Raw genomic sequence first — 11676 nt, 5'->3', positions numbered from 1 at the left:
ACAACCTGGCACATCTGCATTCAACTGAACAAACAGGATTCCCACCTTACCGGCAGATAGAAGACTAGTGCTGTACGGAGTCGCCATGTGGTCCTAGACACCCATTAATGATGACGCCTTTTTTTTTTGGGATAAGCTCTATTATTCAACAATGTTCGTAAAAACAAAAAGAATACCTTAACGAACAAATCCGAAATGAAACAAAATACATTTTTTCTTCATGCACTCTACTAATATTGTTCCAACTTGAATGTAAGAGTAGGGAAACATACACCAATATTTTAACATTACAGGGCCATGTAGGGTCCCATCTTCAGTGACAGTCCACTACACCTGATGTCGTACCATGAACCATATTCTACAGTGTTTTAACAATATTTGCTTGACTGCTCTATACTCAGAACTACTTTTTAACTGTATAAATCAACAAACAAGAGAAAAGAGAACTTGTTTGATGATTTTTTTTTTTTTAACTACTGTATAGTTAGTTTTCACAGTACCCTTTTTGCTAAACTCAAAACTTTATTTTTTTTGTTCATTTTTAAATTATTGTGTTGCTAGAGTGCTAAGGTTTTTGTGTTGGTGTAGGTAAATGTTCAGGCTTGGTTGGCAGCCAAGCCTGTGTATTTTTCTGGGTCAGGGTTTGAGTGACTCAGGTAGGCTGGATGACTCATCAGCAGCTTCTCTGGTGACTCGTCCTGCTATCTGGAAACTGGGAGAAGACTCCAGAAACAGTTTGGAGGAGACTAGAAAAAGCTAGCTGGAGTTTTCAGAGGACCCTGACCAATCCCCAACAGAAGGCGAAATTTGTGTGATTTTTTATTTTTGTTTGGAAAATGGACTTCTCTTAAGGTAAGGGGCCTGTCCTTTGATGTTGCTCTCTCTCCCACAAATACAGCCATGAGAAGTCCGCTGGCAGCCAAACCTGCTATCAGTCTTTTCAGAAACAGCTTTTACACTTCTTCTCTGCCCAGGAAAAGGGCAGGGAATCATCCTCTCTCTTTGCCTCAGTGTCTTGTGAGATTGGCAGTCTCCTCTTTTCAGCTCATTAACCAGTTCCCGACCGATGCACGCCAGCAGAATGGCACGGGCAGGCATATTGGCGTACAGGTACGTCCATTTTTAAATGCCGCCCTGCCATTTCCTGTAGGTTTTTTTCCTCTCTTCTCCCGTGAGTCCGGTCGCGGGTCCCATGGACTCGATTGCCGCGGGTATACCCGCGATCGTCTGTCTCATGGGGCGGCTGAACGGGGAGATGTTGTTGCAAACAGCATCTCCCTATTCTGCCTAGCAACAAGTGACGCTTGTGATTGGAGCAGAGATCAGTGTTCACTAACACAAAGCCCAGCCCCCCACAGTTAGTAACACGCCCCTAGGAACACTTAACCCCTACACTGCCACCCCCTGGTTAACCCCTTCACTGCCGGTGTCATTTACACAGGAATCAATGCATTTGTATAGCATTGATTGCTGTATCAATGAATATGGTTCCAAAAACGTGTCAAAAATGTTCGATGTGTCCGCCACAATGTCGCAGTCACAATAGAAATCACTGATCGCCGCCATTACTAGTAAAAAAAAAATATTAATAAAAATTCCATAAAACTATCCCCTATTTTGTAAACGCTATAACTTTTGCGCAAACCAATCAATAATCGATTATTGCAATTTTTTTTACCAAAAATATGTAGAAGAATACGTATCGGCCTAAACTGAGGGGAAAAATTTGTTTTTTTTAGATATTTTTGGGGGATATTTATTATAACAAAAAGTAAAAAATTATGTGTTTTTTTTCAAAATTGTCACTCTATTTTTGTTTATAGCGCAAAAAATAAAAACCGCAGGGGTGATCAAATACCACCAAAAGAAAGCTCTATTTGTGGGAAAAAAAGGACGTCAATTTTGCTTGGGAGCCACGTCGCACGACCACGCAATTGTCAGTTAAAGCGACGCAGTGCCGAATCGCAAAAAGTGGTCTGGTCTTAAGACAGCAAAATGGTCCGGTCTGAAAGTGGTTAAGACAGATCAGTTTGTCAGAATTACACTTCCCACAATCGTTGCAGTCCTCCTCCTATGTGCACCCTTATTCGGTGGAGGGCAGGCTTGACAGCGGCTGCACAGTCCCACAATAACATAAGTGCAGTCTCTAAACTGTGCCTGTGTAAAAGTCTCCTATGCCGCACAGACACAGTTCTTTTCCCACCAGAGCTACAGAATGGACTACAGCTGTAACTGCTTATACAGCATTAGCTCATTTGCAGCTTCAATTTCTTAGTCACGTCCATCTAAATCTGCTAGCCTAAAGCCTTGTACACACAATTGGATTGTGGGCCAAAAGAGCATCAGACTTGTCTTGCATACAAATGGTACACAATTGCTGGCCAACAAACACGAACGTAGTGAAGTACTATGTGGAATTTCAGCTTGAGCGCCACCCTTTAGGCACATTCTGCTAATGTCGTGTTTGGTGAGCATTGATTCCGACTGAGCATGCGTGTTTGTACTTTGGACTTTTGTGTGACAGACTTGTGTACACACGATAGGAAAATCTGACAACAGACCATTGTCCGCCGAAAATATACTAGCCTGCCATCTAACATTTGTTGGCGAAAAGTTGGACAACAATTGTCTGATGGAACGTACTAATGGTCGGATTTTAGGCAAACAGTTTGTCATCACGCAATTCCCTACTGAAAATCTGATCGTGTGTACAAGGCTTTACACTACACTTTTCCCAGACTGACAATGCTGCTGTCCGAAGGTGCCTGCTTTACTACTTTATCCAGAACGCAGACATCCTAAAGTCCCAAACACAGTATGAGGTCAAACGTTAGGAGTTTCAATTTGTATGCAATCAGGCAGGCCCTTGCACTACATGGTTTTGGTAAAACTGAAGACAAGAATCAGCAGAAAATCTGATAGTGTGTATGGGGCTTAAGACATCCTGTTACTAGCTGGATCACCAGGTGAAATAAAGGGGGGAAAAAACCTACAGGAAATGAAAACAAATGCAGCCACCTCATCTCTGAATTAGTAAACTGCAGTATATTAAATTTTTGGGTGGTTCGATGGCACTTTATTTATGCATCTGTTTAGAGTGAAAATCTGTCCTATCTTTAATGACAAATCTATTTTTGAACTTTGCAAACTGTCTTACTTGGCTGCCCAGGAATACAGACACATAGAATACACACACACAGAATACAAAACACACAGAATACACACACAGAATACACACATAGAATACAGGCACACAGAATACACACACACAGAATACAAACACACAGAATACACACACACAGAATATAGACACACAGAATACATACACATAATACAGACACATAGAATACTCACACAGAATACAAACACAGAGAATACACACACAGAATACAGACACAGAATATAAACAGACAGAATAGACACACACACAGAATACAGACACACAGAACACACACACAGAATGCAGACACACAGAATACACACACAGAATACAGACACACAGAATACAGACACACGGAATACAGACACACGGAATACAGACACAGAGAATACACACACAGAATACACACACAGAATACACACAGACAGAATACACACAGACAGAATACACACAGACAGAATACAGACACACAGAATACAGACACACAGAACACACACACAGAATGCAGACACACAGAATACACACACAGAATACAGACACACAGAATACAGACACACGGAATACAGACACACGGAATACAGACACAGAGAATACACACACAGAATACACACACAGAATACACACAGACAGAATACACACAGACAGAATACACACAGACAGAATACAGACACACAGAATACAGACACACAGAACACACACACAGAATGCAGACACACAGAATACACACACAGAATACAGACACACAGAATACAGACACACGGAATACAGACACACGGAATACAGACGCAGAGAATACACACACAGAATACACACACAGAATACACACAGACAGAATACACACAGACAGAATACACACAGACAGAATACAGACACACAGAATACAGACACACAGAATACAGACACACAGAATATAAACACAGAATACACACACACAGAATACAGAAGCACAGAATACAGACACACAGAATATATACACAGAATACAGACACACAGAATACACACACACAAATACACAGACAGAATATATACACAGAATACACACACACACACACACACAGTATACAGACACACAGAATACAGACACACAGAATACACACCCCCAGAATACAGACACACAGAATACACACCCACAGAATACAGACACACAGAATACAGAGACAAAGAATACACACACACAGGCCTGTAAACCTGTCATGCCGCGTACACATGATCGGACTATCTGCCCATGTGTGGGCTCCGGCGGACTTTTTGTTCCGAAAAGTCCGGCAGACTTAGAAAGAAGTCTTGACTCAAAATTGTCCGCTGGACTCGGCAGTCCGGCAGGCAATTCGCCCGTCTGTGTGCTAGTTCACCGGACTTTTGAAATTAATGGACTTGCCTACACCTAGAGTAAAATCCATTCATTTTGAACGTGGCTCCAGGTAGATGGGACTAGCGAAGGAAGTCAATGTCGCCGCCTCCATCAGCGAGATTGACACCTCGCTATTCCCGTCACCTGGTATGGACTTAAAGTGGAAGCCCTATGCCCAAAAAACGGTGTGGGGGTCCCCCCAAAGCCCATAGCAGAACCTTATGCGAGCACATAGCCCGGCCGGCCAGGAAAGGGGGTGGGGACGAGCGAGTGCCCCCCCTCCTGAGCCATACCATGCCGCGTGCCCTCAACATGGGGGGGTGCTTTGGGGAAGGGGGGCCCTGCGGCCCCCCCACCTCAAAGCACCTTGTCCACATGTTGATGAGGACAAGGGCCTCTTCCCGACAACCCTGGCCATTGGTTGTCGGGGTCTGCGGGCGGGGGGCTTATCAGAATCCGGGAGCTCCCTTTAATAAGGGGGCCCCCAGATACCGGCCCCCCACCCTATGTGAATGAGTATGGGGTACGATGTACCCCTATCCATTCACCTGGTAAAAAAAGTGTAAATAAAAACAACACAAGTTTTTAAAATAATTTATTAGGCAGCTCCGGTGGTCTTCTTCCGTCTTGGGGAAGAATACAAATACACCCCCCCCCCTCCCCACATCGCTCCCACCTAGAAGAAATCATTTTCTCCCAACAAATACTCTCATTGCTCTGCTTGTGTCCTCAGTGCAGCTCTCCCTTCCCTCAGCTTGGCAGCAGCTTTCCTCACACACACACACACGGACCTCAGATGCAGGTTCCTCCTCATGTTGTCAAAGCTGAGGAGGAGCCGATTTCTAAATTTGCCTGTGCGCCAGCTAGCTGTAGAGTTACCGCTGCTGAAGGGGACCGGGATCACGGCTCGGAGATGCCCGCCTCCAACCCACACTGCTTTCCACTTCCAGCTAGAGCCAGGTTCCTCGGCTCTTCGGCTCCTCTAGGTTGCAGCGCGGTCACAGCTCTGCACTCTTCTGAGTCCTCCCACCCTGCCTCCTCACGCCACTGGCCGGGACTCCGTGGGGGGTGTGAACAGTGAAGCTGACAGGGAAGGGAGGTGAAGCCAGGGCTTGTTGTGCCAGATGCATACTTACAGACAATTTTTTGGGTACAGCGGCACTGGCTAGTGTGTATAATGACACAGGTTTGAAGCACATTGCCGGGACTTCACTTGCGCCCCCTCTCCTATAGAAAATTGTACCGCCCAGGGCATCTTCCCCTTCCGCCCCTGCCTTGTACTGGCCCTGCATCCACCCAGGACAGAGGGGATTCCTTTCCTGGGAAACTAACCAGTAACCTAATCAAAATAATTTGATGCAGAGAAGCTACTGCAACCAGCATATTACACTAACATACCTCCCAACATTTTGAGATGGGAATGAGGGACACCTACTAACAAAGGTATGTAGGCATAGGATACGCCCCCTGCCACACACCCTTAAAGGAGAATTAACCAAAAAAAAAAAAAAGGTTAATTAGATCCACAAGGACATTTTTTTACCACTACTATTCCTTTATATTGCAGCAATTTAAAATTAGATGAAAGGTTTAGCACTGGGAAACACATTTTAAAAGATAAAAAGTGCATTTTGTATACAACTATATATATATCAGACCAAAATAAGGGACAAATGAGGGGGAGAGAGGGACAGAGGGACATTGCTCCAAATCAGGGACAGTTGGGAGTTATGCACTAACCATACGTATACACACTAGATACACACCAGTATGGATATAATACAAGCTTTATATATTAAAAAGATTATTAATAGTACATGCATCCAATGTACAAAGAGGTAATAACAGCAAAAGGCCCAACAGGAGTCCTGGTGGAATTGTGCACATATACCTGGGTATATACATTATACTGTAGTTATTAATAAAGATACCTCCAGATGAATGTTGCAGCAATGTCGAGTTGCAGGGGGTCCTGAGCATGATCATGATACAGTGTACATCCTGATGTTGAATAAAGTGACATAACTAGAACCTTCAGAACCCCAATGCAAGAAACCATGAACTGCCCCACTGACCCCGGGACAGGGCCCTTTCCTCCTAGCCCGGTGGCGGAACAACAGGGCCGATCGCTAGTGGGTGGCTGCATATAAAGGAACTGATTTCTCCATTCCCCCCCCTGCTCGCTTCTCACTATACTAAAAAGTGAATAACCTTATCTAAAAGCCCCTTTTTACGTACATCTAGCTGTAATCACACAATGCTCTAGCAACAAGTCTTCTACTCTTCTATTGTTCTGGTTGGGTCTTTGGATTGGATTGATTGTTGCAGGGTTCTTTAAGGATTGAGGAGAAGACTGATGTCAGCAGAAGGGAGGCGAGGGGACTCGTCTGAGGTTTACATTGCAATGCTGGATTAGCAGTCCCCTAACCGATGGGGACTAAGGTGTGTATAGCTAGATTCATGAGGTATGGAAACCAAAATGTCTAGGGTAAGAGGGAAGAGCCTTAAGAAGCTTTTGCCTAGAGTGGGGCTTAAATGGATTGTTGCAAATTCATGCTATGTATGTAGTCTAGGTGAGAGATATTCTGTAACCCAAATTAACATCAAACTATTTGTATTCAAAGAGGAGCTCCAGGTTCCTTCGGAAAACAATGAAAAGTCAGCATCTACAAATACTGTAACTGCTGACTTTTAATATAACGACACTTACCTGTACAGGGATCTCGCAATGTCCTCACCCAAGCTGATTCATCAATTGGCTTTGGGTGCAGTCACTGCCTTCCATAGTAAAGGAAACAGGAAGTGAAGCCTTGCAGCTCCACAAGTTTCCTACTGCGCATGCGTGAGTCGCATGGTCCTGTAGTCTGTGATGTATCCCAGAAGACTGCGGGAGAAGGAGGGGGCCAAACTTCTGGCTCAGTTTGCCATGGTGGTCTGAGCCAGAAGTGGGAGTGGGTAAGTGTAATTACTTTGATTATGTGTAAGTGTGTGTTTTCAGGTTTTCCTTTAGTTTGCACATCTGCTTTAAATCAATATCAATGACATGGTATTGATAAGAGCTATTTTATCGAAGGCTGGGTTCACATATGAGCCACAAGCAGGGGTCTGGTGCGTCCTGGTTCACTGTTTCAGGTCCTATTTCAGCTCGAATTTTTGGCTGAATTTGGACCTGAAACGGACCAAAAGACCAAAAGGAGATGAACACATTTCCTTTCTTCCAGACAGGGTAGAACTTCACCTTCTCTGAGGGTTCACAACTAAAGTCACCTCAACTGCAAATCTATCTGAACCATGGGCATTACCAGTCTTTTCTGGCCCAGAATCAAGCTCCTGTCATGAGTTAGATATCTCCAAAGTCCTCAGGGTCTACTTGGAAGCCACATCGCATTTTAGGAACTCTGACAGACTTCTCATCATCTCATGAGGCAAGAACTGAGGAAGGGAGGCTTCACCCAGAACCTTGGCCTCTTGGTTTGTCAAATTAATACAAAAAGCTTACAGGGTGAAGAACTTGGATCCTCCGGCTCAGGTGGACGCTCATTCAACAAGAACTGTATCAGCATCTTGGGCAGCGAGGGCAAATGTTTCTCTTGAAACAGTATGTAGGGCCGCCACTTGGTCTTCTCGGCACACGATCCTCTAACATTATCGTATTGATCCCGGGGCTAGAGTTCAGTCTAATTAAAGTTTTTGTTTCATTAAAGCATTAAAACCCACCTGTGTGAGCTAGTTATTTATCACAGGTATGCTGCCATGGAGGCACCAGGAAAATGGAAAATGGTATCATACTTACCCTCATTTTCCTTTCCTGGTACCTATCCTTGGCAGCATAAACTCCGACCCTCTGTATTTTATTTTAAAGGTATTTTATTTTATACTCTATATTACGAAGAATGTGGGGGCAATGCCCTTTAATTTATGCTATTCACTAGTCCTAAAGGAGGAGTAGAGATGTAGCTCTATCACAGGTATGCTGCCATGGATAGGCACCAGGATAGGAAAATTATGCTAAGTTTGATACAATTTTCCTTTTTCCAGCGAAAAAAAAAAAATATTTTAACTTGTAAACAACAAATCTCAAAAAGTTTAGAACCCGCTTTATTAAAGCCATTAAAGCCATTGTGATTTTTTTTTATATATATTTCTCTCAAAGTTAATTCCTTGCCTTTCATTACACAATTATTGTCTTTAAGTATTTATAGTTGCAAAGGAAAATTAGGCAAACAGATGCTAACCAGGAAGGACATCTGGTGCTTATCAAACCATCTGGGTGTAACAGTGGAAGAAACACTTCTAGAGCAGAAGGAACTAGAAAACACCTTTCGAAACATTTCACCTACTTCCTCTTGGTGTGCTGCGTATGTAAAAATTAGAAATCACAGCATTTAAGAAGATCTGATTATACTCACGCATCAAGGACATCAATCTCTCCCACACGCTTATCTGCTTCCTGATTTCACTTTCCATTCTTGTTATGTAACATTGTCCCCACTCGTGCCAATACCACCCACAATACAAACTCATTTTATGCACTTTAACAACCAAATTTGCATCTTTCAATTATAGCACAGGTAGAATCCTTTGGTGTGACCTTTGGTATTACATTTACCTGTGTGTGAGGGTAATGGTTGAGTAATAAACCACACCTAATGCCATTGAAGTGTGTAAAGGGAAATTTTAGTGGTTGATAATTTTTTTTTTTAAATGATATACATTTGAAGTGAAAAATCAGAGATTAACTCTTTAATGATATCACCAGCACTAGACTGACAACAGTTATTAGGATGATGCTTAATTAAAAGTAGATTTACTTTCTTACTAAGTAATGCATTTTGTGGCTGCAGTGTGAAGGTGCCATTGTGACGACTAGGATGACATTACTACATGTGTAGGCTTCTGGTAAGTGAAACCTTCTACAGTAAATATATAGCCTGCCCAAGGCATGATACATGATTCATTTTCTTTCATTCAACCAGCGGGTTGAGAAAATGAAATGATTCTCCCATCCACAAATTCGAGGTGGATGGGGGAATCCCTCCCGTGGAGACATTTTTAATTCTTACAGCAGGGAGGCTTCCCTGCCTTCATAATACACTCATCACCACCGCTATAGCTGACATCACTTATCGAGTGAACATTTTACAACATAGCAAGTATAGGCGCACAATTCTGAATCGGCACTGTAAATATCTCCCAATGTATTAACTTATATAAAATATAAATATGAGATTTTAATGATAAAAATCCAAATTCTAATGATGTATGATTTAGTCCAATCCCCTGGAGCCGACTGAACGCTGTGTCCCAAGCCTCCTTCTGAGGCCGTTCTTCCGCAAGCCGGCATTTCCAACGTTCGGAAGCACAACAACTAACGAACAGCTTGATCAGATGGCCAGATTCCATTTTGGGGGGAAACGTCCATGGAAACTTGTATACAAAGCCTGCTATTCTTCTCTTAAATGTGAGTGCACAATTTGTAGCCTAACAAATTTGGTATTTTAACTACTGCACCTAGAGGCGCCTCTCTACTTGTTTAACATTTTACAACAGGCTGGTTGTACAGAGGTCGATCAGAAGATGTAGGTTGCAGTAATGGACATATGTGTGTTGCAGTGTGATGCTTTTGAGACATTCATTCTGAATGGCAAACGAATGGAAATACGTTATAAAGAAAAATGCACCTGCACCTCGGATTTTGTAGAATTAAGCCTCGTACACAAGGTCTGAAAGTTGGACAACAGAGCATCTGATTTGTCAAAAGGGCGTGTGCAGGATTTTGTCTAGCATACTATCTGCAAATTGTCGTTTGACAAACACGAACGTAATGACGTACTATGAGAGTATAAAGAGGAAGTTCATATTTCAAGCGCCACCCATTGGGCCCCTTCTGTTAATTTCATGTTAGTAGAAGTTTGGTGAGAGTTGATTCGTGATTTTCAGATCGTACAAAACAAATACCTGTTAAAATACATTTGGTATAATTACATGCAAAGCAGCTTCATTATTATCCCATTAAAGAAGATGAGAATTTGGACATTTTATCAATTGCCACGTCACGAATGTTAATTCTAGATTACAAACGGTAGTTTACAAGACCGACTGCTTCTTGCTTGTTCCTTGGTTCTGATCATGCATGTTTGTACTTTCGACTTTTGTGTGATGGATTTGTGTACTGACCACCCGAAAATCAGAGACGGAGCCGTCGTTCGCAAAAAATTTACTAGCCTGTCATCCAACATTTGTTGTCCGAAAATTGGAAAACAATTGTCAAAAGGAATGTACTAACGGTAAGAATTTTAGACAAAAGCCTGTCAAACGTCAATCCCCTTCCGAATTTTGCATCGTGTGTATGAAGCTTTAGAGTCAGGGGTATGAATAATCATATGTTTTTTAGTGCGCATTGTGTTTTGAAGAAATGTACTACAGTCCATTTAGCATGGTTTTCTATGGATCTAGTTCACATCTGTGCGTTTTGAGCTGGTGCATTTTTTGGAAAGGGTCAAGGACTTTTTCTCTCACAGCAGATTGTGTTTTGCATGTAGACTTCAATGGACCAGCACCAAAAACGCAAGCATTGCTTTTTGATGCGTTTTGCAGTTTTTTTTGGCTAATAGGAACGTATGACAGTTCTGTTCATGGAGTATGACTTTGCTGCAACTTTACAAGCTCTGGCACTCAAGTCACATCAAAGAAGTGCAGGAACATTTATGTGTCCAAAGTAGCATGTTAGGGTTAAGGGTTAGTATTAAATGTTAAGGTTAGCAGTAATTGTTAGGGCTAGAACGCTAACCCTAACCATTATTGCTAACCCTAAGGATTGCCGCTAACTCTAACCCTAACCTTAGCATCAACTCTAATGTCGCGAACACACGACCGACTTTCCGGCAGACTAGGTCCGATCCGATCGTGTGTGGGCTAATCCGATCATTTTTCATCTAAAAAAAATCAGGCGGACCTAGAAATAGAACATGTTTCAAATCTGTCTGACGGACTCAATTCCTATCGGGAAAACCGTTCGTCTGTATGCTGGTCCGACGGACCAAATACGATGCAAGGGAAGCCATTGGCTATTGAACTTCCTTTTTGAGTCCCATCTTACGTCATCACGTTCAAAATGAACGGACTTTCGAATGGACTTAGTCCATTCGTGTGTGGCCAAGTCCGT

The sequence above is a fragment of the Lithobates pipiens genome, unplaced genomic scaffold (assembly GCF_037356315.1).
Source record: "Lithobates pipiens isolate NorthernLeopardFrog02 unplaced genomic scaffold, aLitPip1_a1.2 Scaffold_19, whole genome shotgun sequence".
Classification (NCBI taxonomy): domain Eukaryota; kingdom Metazoa; phylum Chordata; class Amphibia; order Anura; family Ranidae; genus Lithobates; species Lithobates pipiens.
The sequence above is the reverse complement of the archived record's forward strand: the minus strand, read 5'-3'. Positions refer to the sequence as shown.